General features: G+C 35.4%; 1 non-coding gene and 1 pseudogene across 1 annotated transcript; both read right to left on the minus strand.

Moving 5' to 3' along the window:
* Positions 1–6,896: 6,896 nt before the first annotated feature.
* On the minus strand, positions 6,897–7,028 carry LOC126002563 (small nucleolar RNA SNORA51). The gene has a single exon (XR_007493249.1). It is a non-coding gene; the product is annotated as a small nucleolar RNA SNORA51 (small nucleolar RNA).
* Positions 7,029–19,928: 12,900 nt separating this feature from the next.
* LOC126002553 (uncharacterized) lies at positions 19,929–20,069 on the minus strand (annotated as a pseudogene).
* Positions 20,070–23,518: the final 3,449 nt, after the last annotated feature.

Consider the following 23,518-nt stretch of genomic DNA (forward strand, 5'->3'; position numbering starts at 1 on the left):
AACAAGTGGTGCTGGCACAACTGGTTAGCCACTTGCAAAAAAGCGAACATAGACCCCCAGTTAACATCATCTACAAAGGTAAAATCCAAATGGATTAAAGATCTAGATATCAGACCTGATACCATAAGGTATATAGAAAAACACTTAGGTAGAACACTCCATGACATTGAGACTAAAGGCATCTTCAAGGAGGAAACTGCACTCTCCAATCAAGTGGAAACAGAGATAAACAGATGGGAATACATTAAGCTGAGAAACTTCTGCACCTCCAAGGAAATAGCGCCCAGGATACAACAGCCACCCAATGTGTGGGAGAAATTATTCACCTGATACCCATCAGATAAGGGGCTAATATCCAAAATATACAGGGCACTGACAGAACTTTACAAAAAAAAAAAAAAAAAAAAAAAAAAAGAACAATCTAATCCCATCAAAAAATGGGGAGAAGAAATGAACAGACACTTTGATAAAAAAGAAATACAAATGGCCAAAAGGCACATGAAAAAAATGCTCCTCATCCTGATCGTCAGGGAGATACAAATCAAAACAACAATGAGATACCATCTCACACCACAGAGATTGGCACACATCACAAAGAATGAGAACAATCAGTGCTGGCGGGGATGTGGAGAGAAAAGAACTCTTATCCACTGCTGGTGGGAATGCTGTCTAGTCCAACCTCTATGGAAAGCGATATGGAGATTCCTCCAAAAACTGGAAATTGAGCTCCCATTCGATCCAGCTATTTTACTCCTAGGGATATACACTAGTAACACAAGAATACAATACAAAACCCCTTCCTCACACCTATATTTATTGCAGCACTATTCACAATAGCCAGGCTCTGGAAACAACCAAGATGCCCTTCAACAGACGAGTGGCTAAAGAAACTGTGGTACATATACAAATGGAATATTATGCAGCAGTCAGGAGAAATGAAGTCATGAAATTTTCCTATACATGGATGTACAAGGAGTCTATCAGGCTGAGTTAAATAAGTCAGAGGGAAAAAGAGAGACGCAGAATAGTCTCACTCATCTATGGGTTTTAAGAAAAATAAAAGTCATTTTTGCAACAATCCTTAGAGACAATGAGAGGAGGGCTGGAACTTCCAGCTCACTTCATGAAGCTCACCACAAAGAGTGGTGAGTGCAGTTATAGAAATAACTACACTGAGAACTACCATAATCATGTGAATGAATGAGGGAACTGGAAAGCATATCTGGAGTACAGGTGGGGGTTGAATGGGATGGAGGGAGATTTGAGACATTGGTGGTGGGAATGTTGCACTGGTGAAGGGGGTGTTCTTTACATGACTGAAACCTAATCACAATCATGTTTGTAATCAAGATGTTTAAATAAAAAAAGAAAAAATTACCCTCTCTTTCTTATAACTTTTATGAGTGTAAAATCTATATCATCTGATACTAGTACTGCCAACTTATGTTTTTAGGGGAATTGTTTGCTTGAATAATTTTCTTCCAACTTTTGACTTTGAGTCTATGTTTGCTCTAGCTATTCAAAGTGTTTATTTTGTGCAGCAGGATGTTGAAGTAAATTTTGTTATCCATTCTGCTTCCCATGTCAGCTAATTGGTGAATTTATTCATTGACATTGATATAAAGGATTGTCATGAAATTTTGTGCAATCATTTTTGTAGAAATTTGGTCAATATAGGGTTTATCTTACATTAAATTTAATTTTTAATGTTGGTTTTGAGTTTATAAACTTCCTGAGCTATTATTTATGAGTGAAGCAGGGTATCCTTCTTTCAAACTTGAATGAAAGTCTGGCTGAGTGAGATTTGTTTTGTTTTGTTTTGTTTTTTCAGGCCACACCCGTTTGGTGCTCAGGGGTTACTACTGGCTAAGCACTCAGAAATTGCCTCTGGCTTGGGGGGACCATATGGGACACTGGGGGATCGAACCGTGGTCCTTCCTTGGCTAGCGCTTGCAAGGCAGACATCTTACCTCTACCGCCACCCCACCAGCCCCTGAGTGAGATATATTTGATGAGACTTTCAATTTATTGATTTTTTTTCAATATCTCCCATCACTGCCATCAGGCCTGGAAGGTTGTGTTTGATAGAATTTCTGAAAATATCCATTATTTATTTTGCTTCTTTCATCATTCTATATTTACCTATGGTTTTTATCATAGTAACTAGGATATACCTGTGGGTATTTTTATTTGGGCTTTTTTTCTGATACTCTTCAGGCATACAGAATGTTGGTGCATGCACTCTTCAGCTTTGGGAACTTCTAAACAATGATGTCTTTGACTTTTGCTTCTTTCTGGGCTTTTCTTTCTGGCTCTCTGGTATCCCAATGGTTCTTATACTGATTCTGTTAAATTTATCCAAAAATTCTATTGTCATCTGTTGGTTTATCTTGAAAATTTTTTCCATCTTCTGTTCATTAATTTTGAGGATTTCTTTTTGTCTTCTGTAGTTGTCAGGAGGTATTCTGCATTCACTTTAAAGCTCACAGATTCTAGCCAGAGAGATAGTATGGAGGTAGGGCATTTGCCTTGCATGCAGAAGGAAAGTGGTTGGAATCCTGGCATCCCCTATGGTCCCACGAGCCTACCAGGAGCGATTTCTTAGTGTAGAACCAGGATTAACCCCTGAGCACTGCTGGGCGTGACCCAAAAACCCAAACCCCCTCCCAAAAAACCTCACAGATTCTGTCCTCAGCAGCCACTGCTCTCTGCTAGTGAGTCTTTCAATAAATTATTCATTTTGCTTACAATGTTTTTCAATTACAACATTTCTGTTTAGATTTTTCTTATTTTTACTCTCATATCCTCCTTTGTTTTATTGGTAGTACATTACATTATTTCTTTGAACTCATAGAATAGTCTAAGCATTTCCACTCTGAACTTAGTTTCAGAGAGATTTTATAGGCTATTAGTACTGATTGATATGCAAACTTTACTAACCAAGTCATGTAGGATTTTGTGTTGTTTTACCATGGTTCTGTTTGTAGTCTCAAGGTACTACTTTCCTATGTCACTGTTAGTATTCCTTACTGCCAGTGAGTCTCAGGGAAGATTATATGAGTGAGAGACTCTTACATCTACCTATTGGGAGGCCATGCCACTGGACATGAATGGCAGAAGTCTATTCTTTCCAGGATCTCCTTGTGCTACAGTCATCAATAATATATACATATATATATGTGTGTGTATATATATGTATATGTATGTATATATATGTATATGTATGTATATATGTTCACTCATATGTGATCATATATGAGTGATTATTGGTTTCTTCAGAGTGGGAAAAAGATGCAAGAAAAGAGACACAGAGACAAGCAAGAGATATTTATGTTCAAAGGAGAACACAGGCTCAAAGAGCAAGTCTAGTATGGTTTTCAGGGGAAAATTTTATACAATGCTACAAAATATTGCATATATAAAAGTTAATCTGGACATTGTCATAGGAAAGCTTTGCCCTGTTGATGATCTTTTCATGATCTCATTCTTTGCACTGTCATTGTCTTTTCATAATTTCATCATAACCATTCCATTTTTCTGTGGTTTATCTGTTTGTAAGGGACACACCCAAAACTGGGAGGGGCCTTGTATTTCTGCTTCTGAGTGGTGTTTTAGTTTCTCTTCTCTAAAGAGCTCATGATATGCATATCAGAAGATGTGGTCTTCATGCCTTTGGGTGGCTTGAGGTTTAAGTGATTTCTTAAGTTTTAATATCTCTAAAAGTGTATTACAAAGGCCCACATACCTTTTTTGCCTACAACATCGGCCAAGAGATATTACTGCCTAGAATGTATTTTTCTTGCACACAGCTGACCTAGGTTTGATCCCCTGGATTCCAAATTATTGTCATGGCAAATAATCCTTGCCTCAACCCCCAGCACTTCAAGGAGTGACTCTAGAGCCAGGATTAAGTCCTGAAGAGCTCAGAATAAAGAAAAAAGAAATCTCAAAACAAACAAGCAAAACAGATTTGTGACAGTAATCCCTAAACACCTTGTTTTGTTTAAAGTGGATTTAAAAGACCATAAGTACAGAGTCCAAGTATACTGATTGGGGCTTTCTTGTTGTTGTTGATGATGATGATGATGATGTTGTTATTGTTTGTTTTGGGGCAACTCCCAATTGTTTGGGGGAGGTTACTTCTGACTCTGCACTCAGGGATCTCTCAATTCTGGTAGATAACAGGTTTTTATATTGAATGGCCAGGATCAAATTTATGTAAATGGAAGCACAGGGCTTGAGAGATGGCTAAAGTACAGGTTTGATCCCTAATTCTGCACAGTCAGTCCACTGAGCACTACCTAGGAGCATCACCTGAGCACAGAGCTGGGAATAGTCATTGTACACTTCTTGATGTGACACCCTGCAACCCCTTTGAGAAAAAAAAGTGGAAATACAAACAGGACTGCTAAGATAATAGTGGGCTTTAAAATGTTATAGTGCAAAGGATTGTACCTATCTATACCTCTCTATGTTCTTCAGAGTCTGGACATCATACAGAACAAAATAAAAATATATATTAAGAAACATAAAAGAGGGCCCGGAGAGATAGCACAGCGGCGTTTGCTTTGCAAGCAGCCGATCCAGGACCAAAGGTGGTTGGTTCGAATCCCGGTGTCCCATATGGTCCCCTGTGCCTGCCAGGAGCTATTTCTGAGTAGACAGCCAGGAGTAACCCCTGAGCAACGCCGGGTGTGACCCAAAAACCAAAACCAAAAAAAAAAAAAAAAAAAAAAGAAACAAAAAAGAGCTACCAAAAGACTGATAACTCCCTTTAAGGTTTCAGATACCCTCTTTAAATAGGTTAGCTAAAATAGACATTTGAGAAGTAGATAGGTGAGTCACCAAAAGAGCTTACTCACAAATGCACAATAGATAAAAGTATGCAGATTAAGTTCTATGCTCTCTATTAAACAGATATCTTTGTTTTTGGTTTTTTGTTTTTTCCTATAGAGTGTGAGACAAACAGTGAGAACATTGCATCCATAGTTCTTTTACGAGAGCAAACACCAGTTAAGAGTCAGACCCTTTCCATACAACTAACCTTTAAGAGATGAGAGCAATAGCAAAGGAGATAAGATGCTTACCTTGCATCTGGCACCCCTTATGGTCCCCCAACTACCACCAAAAGTATAGAGACAAGAATATCCCCTAAACAGTAACTGGGTATGATCAAAGGAAAAATGTCAACCTTTCACAAATTTTGTTCTTATGCAAAGATGCTAAATTGGACTTCTGAGATAGTTGTTCTCAAATTGTGCTTTAGAATACATAGCATCGAATCACTTAGGAATGACTAGAAATGTAAATTCCAATGTTTTGTCCCAGATCAACTCTGGGATGAAGTCCAAATCTATGCTTTAATATGTCCTTCAGGTGGTTTGAATATAAGCTCAAATCTGAGAATCACTTATGAAAGGTACAGATAGATTGCAAAGAAAATGACCAGGAAAGTTGGGGTCACCATGAATAGAGTGATTCAATCAGCAGTCTACTTAGGATGTTACTGACAATTCTATTTGAGTATAAGAGCTTGTATTATATCAGTAAGTGTTAAAAAATAGAAATAGCCAATGATATCTAAAACACATTCTTTATGTTTGCTAGACTTTACCATCATCAAAGAGAACAAATTTATCCAAGATAAACTTTTTCAATCTATACATATATGATGAATCTAAAAATATGAAAGTGGGCCATTGGCACTAGCATCCCCCTTCTACTTTAAATTTTAATTTTCATTAAAGGAGAAAATAGGGACAATCTGATATACTACCATTAAAATTAGCATAAGTTTTATATAAATTTAAAAAAATCTCTGTTATCAATAAACCTAGAACAACCAGACTATCTTGTTAGATTCCAACTCTATTTGGTTTCACACTGTGATTTTTAATGGTTCTATTTTGCATTATTTCAATTTTTTATTATATATTGTGCCATTTAGTATTCTCCATGATTATGTTTTCACTGAACAGATGCACTACAGTTTCGCTGCACCAAATTCTATGATCCATAATTAGATGTCAATATGTTTTCTTTATGAACTAAATACATTTTTAGTTACTTGGACATTAATTAAAATCACATGCAGGATTGTTACATCCTTTTAACACGTTTTTGAGGCAACATTTTTGGTATACTTGAATGCTTTAAAACATTTAATTTAATACTATCTAATTCCTTTTTCTATAAGAACAGATACGGCAGCTAATATATAAATAATAATTACAGCTACACCACAAAAGCCATTAATGATATATAGCCATTCACATTCCCAAGCTATGACATTTAATGAAAGGAGTATGTTTCTTCCATTGTTGCTTTTTATATATTTTGTGATCTGCATTTATTTTCATAAAAATTCTAGGAAAAAATTAAGCGTAATTTTAAATAATGTTAAACAATGGGCAATATGGAACAACCCTGGTAGAAAAGGCAATTTAAATTAACAAAACTTCACACATAATTAAAAAGCATCCAAATTAAATAGTGACAGAGAACTCACACTTATTAGTGATATTATTTTCATTTTGTACAACTTAAACTACTCATTGATTTGAATAGTGTACTCATAGTAAAAAAACTAAGAACAGGTTTTCCAAAGGAGGAAGAGAATGTTACTAACTTCTAACAAAACTGGTAAAAACTTTCTCCCTATTTACACTAATATCAAGCATTTTATCTGATTTGTAAAAGAAATCTGGGATTGGCCAAATTAGGAGAGAAAGCACAGTGAATATATATAGATATTATCCTATTGGATCTCTGACATTCTCTCTGTTACTTAACTGTTTTGCCAGTCAGAGGATATGTAGTTCATGTGAAAAATTCAGCAGGTTTAAAACTCCATTGAAAGCAACAAATAAAACAGAAGCTACCTTTTCTTTTTTTTTTTTTGTCCCCCAATTCACAATACAGACCAGGCAAAAGGCCTGGATTGAGGTGTATATGGGGTGCATTTACTGACCTCCTCTTTCTATACAGTCCGTGTAAAGAACACAGCCTGTGGTAAGAATTGGGAGGCCTTATCTTTTCTTTTCTTTTCTTTTTTTGATTTTTTAATATATATTATATATATATACATATATATATATATATATATCCTTCTCCAGTGCAACATTCCCATGACCAATATCCCAAGTGTCCTTCCTCCCCACCCCACACAGGCCTGTACTCTAGACAGGCTTTCCACTTCCCTCATTCAGTCACATTTTGTTATGATAGTTCTCAGTGTAATTATTTCTGTGACTGCACTAAACGATCCCTTTTCTTAATTCCATCCAGGTCCTGATTCAAGTATAAAGCACACATATACTCACAAACAGGCTGTTTCCTATTTAAAAATTATTTATCGTGGGGCCAGAGTGGTGGCACAGCACTAGCGTGTCTGCCTTGCATGCGCTAACCTAGGAGGGATCTTAGTTCCATCCCCTTGCTTCGCATATGGTCCCCAAAGCCAGGAGCATCTTTGGAGTACCTAGCCAGGAGTAACCCCTGAGCATCACTGGTGCAGACCAAAAACCAAAAATATAAAAAAACAAAATAATTGTTTATCTAAAATTATTCCTCACTTAGTGATTTCTATTAGTTCTGACACCACAACATATAAGAAACATATTTATTTAGGTATCTGTAAAGCATGGTGAAATATGTATTTCTATGTACAATGGGAAAAAGAATAACAGTTGGTCTATTACCTCAGTCTTTTACTGAGATGATGAGATGGCATTTTGAAAATGGCTTAGAAGAGACTAACAATTAGAATTAAGAAAAAGAAAAAAGTCATATTAGTAATATTTATAAACATTAGATTACAGAAAAGTTCAAACTCTGAGAAAAATATTTTTGCCAGAAAGTTTTCCAGGGAAATAAATAGAAATTTCTTGTCTACTGAAAAGAGATTATTGTCTTAAATATCTCTTATATGAAGGGAATACTATGTTGAAATTTTGAGCAGAACTTTTCCACATTAAAAATGCAGAATCGTGGGACCCAAGGGCCAAGTGGTCTTATGTGATTTGTGGAGAAAAAAAGTCAGAACTAAATGCCCAAGCCAAAAATCAATGACAATAGAATCAAGAGACCCAAAGCATAACAATCTAAACTTAAAATGGAGCTGCTACACTAGTAAACCAGGGGGGCTAAAATGGAGGTATAGAATGCACCTTGTGACAATTGGTGGAGGGAGGTCAACATTGGTGGTGGCAATAACCCTATTTCACTGTCACTGTATGCCTAAAAACAAACTATGAAACTTGTAATTCACAATGGTCTCAATAACATTTTTTAAAAAATGAAGAATATTATGTTGTATCTCAACCCTACTAAATCAGAATCTATAATTTATTAAGTGTGTATTGGTGGTAAGTATTGCACACTGAAGTTTCCAAATTGCTTCCCTAAAGCTTTTAGTTCTAATAAAGGATTTATTGTTCATAGCCTCCATTCAGAGATATAGCACAGGTCTCTCAGATCACATATGATCTGCTGAGTCACACCATGACACATAGCCAGCAACACTGGGTACAAAATACCCTCTTCAAAAATAAATTAAAAAATAAATACATTAGGGGCCAGAGATATAGCACAGTAATAGAGTTTGCCTTGCACGCAGCCAATCCAGGATGGATGGTGGTTCGAATCCCGGCATCCATATGCTCCCCTAGACTGTCAGAAGCGATTTCTGAGTGCATAGTCCAGGAGTAATCCCTGGTTATAAGCACCGTCGATTGTGACCCCCCCAAAAAAAAACAATATAAATACATACATACATACCTAATGTACTCTACCATTTCATATCACATTAGATATTTGGAAGGGAAGATAACTTGATGAAATAAACTGTTTAGAACATAGCATTAAAAATTCCAATATCTGAACTCAAATTTAATTGTGCCCTATATTTAAATGAGTTTATCCAGGACACACATTTGGCACAATGAAACTCTTCACATCCTTAAAAAGAACCTTCATCTACTCTCGAAAGTCACTTTATTTTATTATTGTTGTTGTTGCTGTTGTTATTATTATTATTATTATTATTATTATTATTATTATTATTATTATTATTATTATTGTGGTGCTCAGGTGTAACTCTCACTCTGCACTCAGAAATTCCTCCTCCTGGCAGGGTCAGGGACCATCTGGGATGACAGGAATCAAATCCAGGTTGGTCCTGGGTCCGTCCTGGGTGAACCAAATGCAAGGCAAACACCCTACCCACTGTGCTATGGCTTCTGCCCCTTCACCGTCACTAATCCTGGCTAATCTCGATTTAATAAGAAAATCTCTAAAAGCCAATGGTGACTTCTTTCACCTCAAATTTTAAATCACTATTGCCAGTCAAAAAGTAATTAATAAGTCTTCTATTTTGGGGAATATGGCACATCCACCCTTTCACTTAAGATTTGCTAAAATTGTTAGCTTGGGTATTATCAAATCAATTCACAAAAAAACAAAGAATATTTTATTCAAAATCTAAATAAAGAGAAAAACTAAATGTTAAGAGAATTGCTGAAGATGGATTTTATCCTGAGGGACTAAGCAACATTTCCTTCTTCTTGGCCTTTCAAAACTCAAGGGACAAGAGGCAAAGATCAAGGCCTATTCAGAATAAGGAATTAAAAAAAAATTAGCTGTGACTCCAGAGGTTCCTTCTTCATAACAAAAATGAAATTAAAACTATTCTCCTGGGATTTTTAAGCAAAAGTTAATTTTCACAAGAATATTTAGCCTAAATTCACATACTTTATTCTTAAAAAAACCCAAACTAAAAATTAATATTATATCATTGATCCCAAATTAAAGAGCAAACAAATGTAACACAGACAAATGGAAATTTTCTCTTACTCACATATTTTCATTCTGGATTAAAATATTTTTCACTAATGAGATATTTATAAAATTAATCTAAACTTATATAATCCATCTGCCCCCCAAAACCTATCAAGATAACAAGCCCCAAAATAGGAGAAATGGAATTGTTAATATGATATTAAATAAATACATAGTAATAAAATAAATATTTAAATTTTAGTAGAAGAATGATAGGTTATGAAAGAAAATGAGCGGAGTCCCTAGGAATGAGACAAAGCAGACATATCTAAAGTAAGTATAAATAAATTGTAAATTTAAAAATATAGACACTATATTAAAATAGGAAACACAAAATAAATAAGTCAAGATTATTTTTAAAAAATTTTAAGTATAATAAACCTCTAAATCAGAAAATGCATGTCTAATCTTCTAATGAAGGCAAAGTTACAGAGTTCAATAACCAAAGTCTCTTTACACACTTGTGTTCTAAAAAATTCCAGTAAAAAACCTGAATTTATGAAAACCTGTATACAGGAAGAAAAACTAAAGTAAAACTAAAGTTCATATTTAAAGGACAATGTAACTTTGTGGTAACATGACTTGCAAGTGAGAGTCCCTAGAATTTGATTCTCAGTACTGTAAAAACAAAAATTAATGTTGAAAATTCTGAGCATTATTTGAAACAGAAGACATCTACTTATTTCCAAACATCCCGAACCTCAATTGAATATATGAAAATCAATTCTCACTTAGATTCATCAGCATTAAACTATAAAACACTAAAGAAAAAAAGAAAAAAATTAAGAGACATAAAGTTCAAATAATTTTTCAAAAGTATGGGATAAATTGATACTTAATGGAATGATACATTCATTGTGATGGGGAAAATAGCTATGAATGATGAGTTCTGTGAATTCAGTGATTTAATTTTTATGAAAGAAATGATAACCTTCTGGTTTAGAAAATATATACTCTCAAAAGTTGTTATCCAAATCATGTTATTTAGGATGGCACATATTAAATGGTATAAAAAATATAATTGAAAAGGGTGTAAATATGTTGCTAATATTAGCAATGTGTAGGTTATAAAATGACTATGGCATTCACTAAAAAATTTAAAATGATTGAGAGTAAACAGACATGCTGCTAATCACAGTGTTACTAAATTAGAAATCATTAACAAATGAAAATTAGAATCAATATGAATATTTTAAAAATACACTTTCAAAAATGAGTTAACAACGGAAACAATGAAAAGAACAATACATTTAAATCAAAATTGTAACAAATTTTAATTTAATTACTGTAAGCAAATTTGAGTTACTGTTTAGAAAGGGTCCTATATTACATTCTATTTCAAAAGGATGTCATATAATCAAAGAAACAGGCTATACAGAAGAAAGATTACATAAAGTTTACAAAACAGAAAGACAATACAGTAAATATATTACTAATTAATCTTTGCTAATAAGTGCATATCTCACTCTTGCCCATCACGGTTCAATTTCCAGCACTTCATAGAGTCAGTTAGGAGTCTACCCTGGGTACTACGAGGTGTAGTAACCCTCTAGAAAAAGTGGGGGAATACACATGCAATAGAATGAATCAACAACTCAAATCAAGATATCAATAAAATTGCAAACTAAGACTGTGGTCGCCAACTGCTTTCCCTTGAGGACAGAGCTCCCTCACTCTGGTAAGACTGGCAGACCTTTCTGGCTGCTCACCAGGAGTACTCGCTTGCCTATGTGCTGCAGAATGAAGGACCCACCTGGAGGAACCTAAAGACTGATCAGCTGGCACAGAACAAGGGTGCCATCAAAGTCGAGAACGACAGCATTGCATTCCTACACACTTTCTTCACTGGCATGGAGGAAACGTGGCCCAGCATTGGCCAGAACTCCGAGTATGGGAAGAAGGCTGAAAGCTATACAGTGTCATTCTTTCTACACCCATCCGAAAGCCCAACACCAAGGACAACATGGAACACCTCTTGACTAAAATCAAAGTCCAGAAACTCTTGGAACAAACAGAAGATCATGGAATAGCACATTAAATAGGAAGAGGTGGGCTTGCTGGTCCATAAGTCTTGGCATTCAGAAATCCCAGCTCTTTTTCTTTCAAGGAAGTTTGTGGAGCTGCTGCCTGAATACGAAGGATAGGTGGGCTTAGGTGAGCACAGCAAAAGGTAAATATTGCTGTAGCTTGAAATCACTAGCAAGAAAGTCACCACTTAGAAAGTAAAGGAGAATTTGGAGAATGGAAATCTGCCATAGTCACTTCCAGCATCTTCCTCCTTCAATTTCCAAGAAAGCCCCTCATTGAGATCAAGGGAATGCACAGGGCCATTATATAGCTAGAGCCTCCATGCTGGTGGTGAACCAGGATGAGATGGTAAATAACACAAAGTTGAATGTCACGTACACAGTAGGCCATTTAGAGAAGGCATGGGAATAAATCAAATGCACATTAAAGTACAAAGGTCAAGCCCCGAAGAAATTGATAATTATCTCCATGGTAGTAGTATATAGTTGAATTTTTTTAGTATTGGTATTGGACTTTACAGTAACCTTTAATAGGACCACCTGAGCAGTTGCTGCACTGAAATAACCCATTTTTTCACCAGTCTGGTATGGTTGTTTATTCGTGACTTTAGATGGGAATGGAGTTAGAATGGCAGGAGAAATTATTCCTTTGTTTCTTTTTAACAATCCCTGGATTAGCTAACAATCTAGCTCTGGAGAAATCCTCTCAACATAAGGCAACCCTGAACCTCCTGTAACACCAATGCCAAATGCACTGTCTCTCTGGGAGATCAAGTAGTTGTTTTACTTCATTATGATGTGTCAGATTCTACATTGCACTTTAAAAAGCTTAGCTAAGGTTTTCCAAGGTGTTATATTTTCTATCTCATGGAGTATTATCTGAGAAATGGCTTTCATTTTGGCAGGACTGGGCTGTTATTCTTAACAAAGTAAAGAGATTTTTCCAAGTTTGGCAATGATACGGATTAGACTTGAGCCTTTATGATAAAGAGCTTTATTAATTACGTATTTTATAAGGTGATTTTAATAGTAATGTGAAAAATAGCATAAAATTAGAGAGTCGTGAATACTCAAGTACCCAACCATTTGTTCCACACTAAACACTGAAAACAACTTACACAAAGCTTTCCTTCTTGCAAGCCTCTGATGACCCCCATCATATTTAGAACTTCTGATTTCAAATACCTCCTGGTAACAAACAGGGCTTTTTCATGAGTGAAGCCTGCCCAGGGGAAGAAAGAAGATGGAGAGCAGAAACTCTATATGATGATGGTAACAGATAATCTATTACAGTCAAGTATTGCCTCTGAGAAATGGAGACTTGTGTTGTTCTTAAGAACAATATCTATATTAGTTTCAAAACATCTACATTTCAATTCATTTTCAGAGCTATAAAGATCTATAAAGAGCATGCAGGGCTCTTTAAACTCTGCTCCTAAATTACCTTCCCGCTGCCTCTTCCAACTTTCCAAGTACTTCACTCATCCTTCCCCCAACATACCATGTCTTTTACAGTTCCAAGATGGGTGAATGTTTACACTGCAAGCCTGATCTGCAGTTTGATCCAAGTTCATTCGTTTCAAAGGACTAAACTTAAAGTCTTCTTCACTCAGAAGTCTTCTATACACTTCTCAGACAGTCAGTTATGGTTGACTATATATGTTTCTTTTCTTTGTTCATATACATAAGGCTGTCCCTGACTCTCATCTTTTCAGCCAACGCTTTCATGCATTATACATCGACACTCCAAAGTGCCTTTTATATGCCAAATCCAGACTTTCATACATCAGCAGATCAACGAACATTTTGCACTAATGTGTGGTGGCACTGCTTGACAGCCAAGAGTTCTGTTTGGGCAGTCATGCCATCTTTGTCTGTAAAAGCAGCATTTATGTAATTATTTAACAATTTTTTGCTCTTTGCCCTCATTATTTTGCCAAAATGAGTAGAAAAACAGAACATTGATAATGCTGATAATAGCAATAAAAACATAGGTTGAACAAACTTAATAAAGCTTTTAAAAGATGATATAATTTGAGTTTTTCCATTATGACACATCTTTAACCCTAATCATATTCTTATTAGATGCAAGCCCAGTCAACTCTGCTTCAATTATAAAGAAAAAAAATTAAGATTAAGTACTCTGTCTAAAACACTGAAAATAAATTTGAACTGTGTGAATGCCAAGACATAGTTAGAAAATATAGCATATATTTTAGATCTCAAGGGAAAAAGAAAACTTTAATATTAAGTCTGGGTTTTTTATTTCCACTTTAACATTTTCACTTTATTATGTGTTTAGGAGACACGCATGCTATGACTATTGGATGAGTTTCTTTATTGGGAACCATAGTACTTTTTCAATATATCCTTAAGCATAGATTCATTTGATTCTTTTGCTCATTCACTAACATATCATAAAGAATCTAGTCTTACTCAACCTTCATTTATAGGCAACAATTTCTAAGTTGATTTCTTAGTGCACCTGCTTAAGAGATGTCAAGACCAATTTAAAGATGGCATATGTGTAGTGGAGTCAAAAAACAAGACCTCAAGCATAGTTCTAATAATTTTTAACTACATATCATTACTAAATCACTACATAAACTACTAAATCTGTGTCACAGTACCATCAAAAAAGGTTGTCAACGGTCCTTTAATAAAGAAGAAAGTGAACTCAGAGCTTAAGTTACTACCCAATGTCTCACAAATTCACAAATATTCTAGCTATAATTAAATACTAATTTGTTTTAATTTTATTTTGACCAAAGTGGACTACAAATCTTTCACAGTAATATTTTTTTTTTTTTTTTTTTTTTTTGGTTTTTGGGCCACACCCGGTGACGCTCAGGGGTTACTCCTGGCTATGCGCTCAGAAGTCGCTCCTGGCTTGGGGGACCATATGGGACGCCGGGGGATCGAACCGCGGTCCATCTCCTAGGCTAGCGCAGGTAAGGCAGGCACCTTACCTCGAGCGCCACCGCCCGGCCCCTCACAGTAATATTTAAGGTACATAGCGACATTGAATCAGGGGCATTCCCACCACCAATGTTGTCCTCCCTCCAGCCCTGTTCCCAGCATGCATCCCATATCCCCCTCCTTTACTCCCCAGGCTGCTATATAAGTGGTCCCCTCTGTATCTAGCATGTTGTAGATTGGGTATTGATTCTGTTGTCATTGGCTTTGGATTTGGTGTGTAAGTGTGATCATTTTTTTATTTCCACTAATTGTTCATACAACTGTTTGGTCTTGGTACCTCCATTATTTCCCCCTCAATTAGTGAGGTGGAACAAGATGGTTCAAATTATATGGTTCTCTTTGAAATAAATAAAAATAAATAAAATGGGGCAAAAATCAAATAAGCAAAAACTGGGAGGAGTCCTTCTAGACACTATAAATTTCAATTTAAGAGAAGAAAGGGAAAAAGAAAAAAATAACAATACTAAAATAAAAACTTTAAAAAAAATAAAACAAAAAACTGGAAAATCACCACAGCAATAAAGACAACAACCACACAATAACCATGGTCCTGAAATAAAAACAAAACAAAGCACAAAAAAAAACCCACAGGAAAAAAAAACAACACACAACAAAATAACAAAAACAAAAAAACCTAATTTGTGCTTCTCTTTTTAGGTATGTGAAGTTAAGTAATAATATGCTCTTTAAAAAATGCTGTTGGGAAAACAAAATAGCTACATATGAAAAACATGAAACTATCTCTGAATCTCATTCATATCCAAAACAAAGATCAAATCAAAGTGAATCAAATACCTTGAGATTACACCAGAACACACAAAATACACTGGGGAAAATATAGGAATATTGCTTAGTAAATATTTGATCTTCAAATGTGTGTTTAAAGATCTAGCTCCATTGCTAAAAGCAACAGAAACAAAAAATAAGGACATGCCACTACATCAAACAAAACCCTACTTGTGGGGCTGGAGCGATAGCTCACACAGCTTTAGGGCCTTTGCCTTGCACAAATCTGACTTAGGATGGTCCTTGGTTTGATCCCTGGCATCCCATATGGTCCCCCAAGCCAGGGGAGATTTCTGAGTGCATATTCAGGAGTAACCCCTGAGCTTCACTGGGTGTGCCCCCCCCAAAAAAAAACTAAAGCAAAAAAAAGTATTAAAAAATCCACGCTACCTGTGCAGCTAAAGACACACAGATAAAACTCGAAACCAATTGATAAGAAATATTTGTACTCAACAAAGCAGTTAAATGATTTATATCCAATTAAAAAGAACAATCATCAACACCACCAGCAAATATCTACAAAATATATCCAGCTATGAGAGAAAATGGACACTTTTTTAAGGACAGATATGTGAGCCAAAGACACATGAGAAAATACTCATCATCACTAATTAACAAGCAAGTACAAATCCGCACAATAAGCTATCATCTGACACCAGTAAGAACAGCACACATCAAAACATCTGGAAATAATCTATGAACCACTGTTGGCATAGATGTTACCTGTATTGACCTTTATGGTTATTTCTCAGAAAATTAAAAAATGGAACTAATAAAGCAGTTCCTCTTTTGGTTCCTACCAAAACAAATAAAGGACATACGAACACTGCTATTCATTGTAGCATTCAGAACAATAGCCAACATCTGGAATCAACCTTGGTGCTAAACAAATGATTAACAGACTATGAAAGTATGTGTATCTATACACAGTAAAATACTATGCAACTGCAGGTAATGAGGAAATTATGTATTTCACTTCAAGTTTAAAACTGTATCTGTCAAGGAAGCAAACTAGGAAGGTGAGGAGAAAACTTGAGAACACTAGTGGAGGAAAGTTGATACTAATGATAGGACTGGTGTAGAAATAATATGCACCTGAAATTAATCTTAAATCACTATGTAAATTACTGTGCCTTCATATTAAAATGTTTTGAAACTGTAATTAATTAAAAAATTTCAACTTATCTTTATTTTACAAATACACAATGGCTTCAGCGACTTCAATTTATAAACAGTGTTCTAGGATATTTTCAAGAAATCAACAGTTCTTTATTCTATTTGTCATTCTTTAACCTTTTCTCTCCACATTTTTCAAATGTGTGGTTTGAAAAAAGAATCTTATTTCTTACACAATAATGTTTTTAATTAATTTAAAACTTTATATATAATGTAAAATTTGATCTTACTTCTGAAAATTGGTTATTGATTATTCTTCAGGGATGACTTTTCACTATGTGTGCCTTGTCATGGTTCTTTGATATGTTGAAAGTTTATTATATATAAGAACAATAAATAATATAAGAACTAGGTGGAGATCCAAATGTGAATGTCTAAATTACTTATAGTATGATTTGACACCATGAAACTTAATCAACTATATTTCAGAAACAAATAAATATAACCATTTATTATGTATATCCTTTATTGTGTACTCAGTATTTTATTGGAATTATAATATATAATAAAATAATAAAAATATCATATTGGAAGTAAAAAGTGGTGTATTTATTTGCTTATGGCATGAACAACTACATAGAAGATGGTACATATGGTAATTGAGGTAAATGTGACTTAAGATGTACAAGACAAATGTCATGAGACTACAAAACATTCTACAAAAAATTAAAGTTATATACAAGTTATGATTGTGATATTTCTTGTGATTTACTTAAATGAGAGAGTCTTATCTGGGTGAGGTCTGATAAATCATCTGGGAGTGGCAGATATATTTTAATTTGCATATGGTGGTAGTTTCATAGCTCTATACCTTTATTAAAACATCATCTGCATATTCCAAACGTGAATATTTTATCATATGTTAGTTAAAACTTTAATAATGTGATTATTTTCATTTCTAATGTGATATATAGTGGTTGAAAGATTTGTATTGAATCACTTGGTACAAGGCTTTTATTTTTTTGTTTGTTTGTTTGTTTTATAGTTTTTTGGGGATCACACCTGGTGGCTCTGAGAAATTACTCCTGGCTCTGCACTCAGAAATCACTCCTGGCAGAATCAGGGGATCATATGGGATATCGGAGATAGAACCCGGTCCATCCCAGGTCATCTGCATACAAGGCAAACACCCTACCACTGTGCTATGACTTAGGCCTGGTACAGACTTTCAAATCCTATAAATATCTAAAACTTCTTATTTTAAAACAAAATAGTTTTTATTAAAATGTGTTTAAGATGGGTGGGGGAAAAAAGAGATAGAAGTGTGTGTGTTCAAAAAAGAACACAGACTTTCTCCAGAGTGGAAAAATAGCAAGAAAGGAAACACAAGCAAGTTATATGTTCTAGGGAGAACTGAAATGCAAGCTTCAAACCACTCTGTCAACTTCCAACACTACAGAGCATCTTCTAGGAATTTGCAAGAAGGCAAATTTTTTTTAAATAGTCAGCTCTGCATGCTGCATAAATTGCAAATATTTTCTTTTAGGACTGTGATTGCAAATGTTTTACATTTATAAGTTCTGCTGGTTTGGATTACAATGTTCTAGTTTGTTCCTATAGCAGGGAAGCAGCCAGAGACAATATGTAAATGTTTGGAAGCGGATGTGTTTCAATAATTTATTTATGCTTTACAACAGTACCAGCATTATTGTTTTATACTACAGTGCCGTTATATCACACCCACCACCAGACTATAAAGATCCTGCCACCATTTTCCAAAGGTTTTTTCCCTGTTTCTTCCCACATGCATTCTACACCCTTAACATCTCAGATCACAATTCTGCTGACAATATCTTAGGATATTTTTTCCAAATCAATGTCTCTATTCCTGTGATTTTTTTCCTTATATTCCAATTGTAGAGAAATAATCTGCTGTCTTTTTCTTTCTGACTCACTTTATATAGCACCTTTTAATTCCATCCAAATTGCAACAATATGCAAATTTACATCTTTTCTCATAGCTGAGAAGTATTACGGTATTACAATAATACCACAATTTCTTTGTCAGTACATCAATAATTGAGGGCTTAATTTGTTTCCAGTTCTTGATTAATGTAAATATAGTGTAAATAGTGTAAATATGTAGTATATATGTACACATGACCTTTCAAATTAATATTTTTGTGTTCTTGGAGAAAATACAAGAAGTAAAATTCCAGGGTCAAATGGAATCTCACTTTTCTAAATTTTTATCTCTAGATATATTTTTTTAAATTTTAAAAAATACTTAATTTAAAATCCTGTTTAAATAAATGCATGGTTATTCATAATACTGTTGTATTTTTTCACTATTACAAAGTTGTTACTGATTGAGTTTTAATTATATAATGTACAACATCCTGCACCAGTGTCCATCTCATGCCACCAATATACCCAGTTTTTCTACTGGTCTCCACCTTACCCTTTCCCCTGCCTAATTCTGTGGCAGATGTTTTTCTTCACTTTTTGTCTCTCTCTGTCTCTCCCCCTCTATCTGTCTGTCAGTCTCTAAGTTTTCTTTCCTTTCTGACATTGTGTTTTAAAATACTTTTACTGAAGGAGTATTTATCTATATTGTTTTATCACTTTTTAGCTCCCAATTTTTGTTCAGAGATATCATTTCTAACTATCATTGTCACAGCATTCCCTTCTCTGACCCAAATTCACTACCTCACTATTTGTTGCAAGTTTCCTACCACGGTCTGGTATTCCTGGTCCTCATTTTCATTGTCTATGAGTATTATTATTTATTGCCTTTTATTTTTCTTATATCCCACAGATGAGTGAGACTATCTGTGTTTATCTCTCACTCTGATTCATTTTACTCAGCTTAATAGTCTCGATAACCATACAGGTATAAGAAAATTTCATGTCTTAATTTTTCCTAACAGTTGTATAGTATTTCATTGTATAGATGTACCACAGTTTCTTTTTTTTTTTTTTTCTTTTTTTTTTTTGGTTTTTGGGCCACACCCGGTAACGCTCAGGGGTTACTCCTGGCTATGCGCTCAGAAGTCGCTCCTGGCTTGGGGGACCATATGGGACGCCGGGGGATCGAACCGCGGTCCGTCTCCTTAGGCTAGCGCAGGTAAGGCAGGCACCTTACCTCCAGCGCCACCGCCCGGCCCCCCACAGTTTCTTTTTTATTGTCCCCCAATTCACAATACAAACCAGGAAAAGGGCCTGGGTTGAGGTGTATATGGGGTACATTTACTGTACCTCCTCTTTCTATACAGTCAGTGAGTCAGTGTAAAGAACACAGCCTGTGGTAAGAATTGGGAGGCCTTATCTTTTCTTTTCTTTTTTTTGATATATATATATATATATATATATATGTATATGTTCTGAATATTTAGGTGTGTTTCTAGTAGGCAGCAGAAGGTTGGGGTCATCTCTGTGATCCATTTTGCCACTCTGTGCCTCATAATTGGTCCATTTAATCCATTGACATTGAGAGAGATGATTGTCATATGAGTTAATGCCATATTTATTTATAAATTGATGTGTCTGTTGGTCTATTTGGTCTTAAAATAGGCATTTCAGTTTCTCCTCTAAGGCTGGCTTTGTATTTGTAAAATTTCTGAGCTGTTGTTTATTCATGAAGCTATGGATCCTTCCTTTAAACCTGAACATGAGATGAGCTGGGTACATTATTCTAGGTGAAGCCTCTAATTCATTCAGTCTTGTCACAATATCACACCACTGTTTTCTGACCTTGAGAGTTTCTTGTGACATGTCTGTTGTAAATCTTAAGGATTAATATCCAGATTTTGGAGGAATCTCAATATCGCTTTCCATAGAGGATGGACTAGATGGCATTCCCACCAGCAGTGGATAAGAGTTCCTTTCTCTTCACATCCCCGCCAGCACTGATTGTTCTCATTCTTTGTGATGTTGCCAATCTCTGCAGTGTGAGGTGGTATCTCATCGTTGTTTTGATTTGCATCTCCCTGATGATTAGTGACCAGGAGCATTTTCTCATGTGCCTTTTGGCCATTTCTAATTCTTTTATATCAAAGTGTCTTCATTTCTTCTCCCCATTTTTTTTTTATGAGATTAGACTTTTTTTTCTTCTAAAGTTCTGTCAGTGTCCTGTATATTTTGGATATTAGCCCCTTATCTGAAGGGTGTTGGGTGAATAGTTTCTCCCACTCGGTGGGTGACTTGTATCCTGGGCACTATTTCTTTTGAGGTGCAGAAGCTTCTCAGTTTAATGTATTCCCATCTGTTGATCTCTGCTTCTACTTGTTTGAAAAGTGCAGTTTCCTCCTTGAAGATGCCTTTAGTCTCAATGTCATGGAGTGTTTTACTGACGTGTTGTTCTATATACCTTATGGTATCTGGTCTGATATCAAGGTCTTTAATCCATTTAGATTTTACCTTCATACATGATGTTAACTGGGGGTCTATGTTCGCTTTTTTGCAAGTGGCTTACCAGTTATGCCAGCACAACTTGTTCAAGAGATTTTCCCTGCTCCACTTAGGATTTCTTGCTCCTTTGTCAAAATTAGGTAATTGTATGTCTGGGAAACGTTCTCTGAGAACTCAAGCCTATTCCACTGATCTGAGGGTCTGTCTTTATTCCAATACCATGCTGTTTTGATAACTATTGCTTTGCAGTACAGTTTAAAGTTGGGGAAAGTAATGCCTCCCATTTTCCTTTTCCCTGGGAGTGCTTTAGCTATTCAAGGGAGTTTATTGTTCCACATGAACTTCATAAGTATTTGATCCACTTCTTTGAAGAATGTCATGGGTATTTTTAAGGGGATCGCATTAAATCTGTATAATGCTTTGGGGAGTATTGCCATTTTAGTGATGTTAATCCTGCCAATTCATGAGCATGGTATGTGTTTCCATTTCCGTGTGTCCTCTCTTATTTCTTGGAGCAGGTCTTTATAGTTTTCTTTGTATAGGTCCTTCACATCTTTGGTCAAGTTGACTCCAAGATATTTGAGTTTGTGTGGCACTATTGTGAATGAGATTGCCTTCCTGACTTCCATCTCTTCCCTATCATTATTGGTGTATAAAAAGTCCATTGATTTCTGTAGGTTTATTTTGCAGCCTGCCAACTTGCTATGTGAATTTATTGTTTCTAGAAGCTTTATGGTAGAGTCTTTAGGGTTTTCTAAGTAGACTATCATGTCGTCTGCATACAATGAGAGCTTGACTTCTTCCTTTCCTATCTGGATTCCCTTGATATCTTTTTTCTTGCCTGAGCGCTATAGCAAGAACTTCCAGTACTATGTTAAAGAGGAGTGGTGAGAGCGGACAGTCTTGCCTTGTACCAGAATTTAGAGGAAAGGCTTTTAGTTTTTCTCTGTTGAGGGTAATATTTGTTATTGGCTTGTGGTAGATGGCTTCAACTAGATTGAGAAAGGTTCCTTCCATTCACATCTTGCTGAGAGTTTTGATCAAGAATAGGTGTTGGACCTTACCAAATTCTTTCTCTGTGTCTATTGATATGATCATGTGGTTTTTTTTCTTGTTGTTGATGTTGTGTATGATGTTGATAGATTTGTGGATGTTAAACCATCCTTGCATTCCTGGGATGAAACCTACGTGGTCGTAGTGTATGATCTTGATGATGCATTGGATCCTATTTGCCAGAATTTTGTTGAATATCTTTGCATCAGCATTCATCAGGGATATTGGTCTGTAAATTTCTTTTTTGGCAGCATCTCTGTCTGGTTTTGGTATCAAGGTGTTGTTTGCTTCATAAAAGCTGTTTGGGAGTATTCCCGTTTTTTCAATTTCATGGAAGAACTTGGCTAGTATTGGTAGTAGCTCCTCTAGAAAGATTTGAAAAAATTCATTAGGAAATCCATCTGGGTCTGGGCTTTTCTTTGTGGGCAGATGTTTGATTACAGTTTCAATTTCCTTAGTAGTGATTGCGGTGTTTTAGATATGCTACATCCTCCTAACTTAAATGTGGAAGGTTATACATGTCCAAGAATTTTTCCATTTCTTCTAGGTTCTCATGTTTTGTAGCATAAAGTTTCTCTAAGTAGTCTCTGATTACTCTTTGGATCTCTGCAATATCTGTTGTGATCTCCCTTTTTTCATTTCTAATACGGGTTATCAGATTTCTCTCTCTCTCTTTCTTTGTGAGTTTTGTCAATGGCCTATCAATCTTGCTTATATTTTTAAAGAACCAACTTTTGCTTTCGTTGATCTTTCGAATTGCTTTTTGGGTTTCCACTTCATTGAGTTCTGCTTTCATCTTTGTTATTTCCTTCTGTCTTCCTATTTTTGGTTCCTTTTGTTGGTCATTTTCTAATTTTTTGAGCTGCATCATTAAGTTATTCAGGTATGCCTCTTCTTCCTTCCTGATGTGTGCTTGTAGAGCTATAAATTTTCCTCTCAAGACTGCTTTTGCTGTGTCTTATAGATTCTGGCAGTTTGTGTCTTCATTATCATTTGTTTCCAGGAAAGTTTTGATTTCCTTTTTGATCTCATCTCGGACCCACTGGTTGTTCAGTAGCAGGGTGTTTAATTTCCAATTGTTAAAGTTTTTCTTCTGTGTGGCTTTATAGTTCACAACTAATTTCAGAGCCTTGTGGTCAGCAAAGGTAGCCTGCAAGATTTCTATCCTCTTGATTTTATGGAGGTATGTTTTATATGTCAGCATGTTGTCTATTCTGGAGAATGACCCATATACATTGGATAAGAATGTGTATCCAGGTTTTTTGGGATGGAGTGTCCTGTATATATCTACTAGTCCTCTTTCTTCCATA

Source organism: Suncus etruscus, chromosome 2 (genome assembly GCF_024139225.1).
Source record: "Suncus etruscus isolate mSunEtr1 chromosome 2, mSunEtr1.pri.cur, whole genome shotgun sequence".
Classification (NCBI taxonomy): Eukaryota; Metazoa; Chordata; class Mammalia; order Eulipotyphla; family Soricidae; genus Suncus; species Suncus etruscus.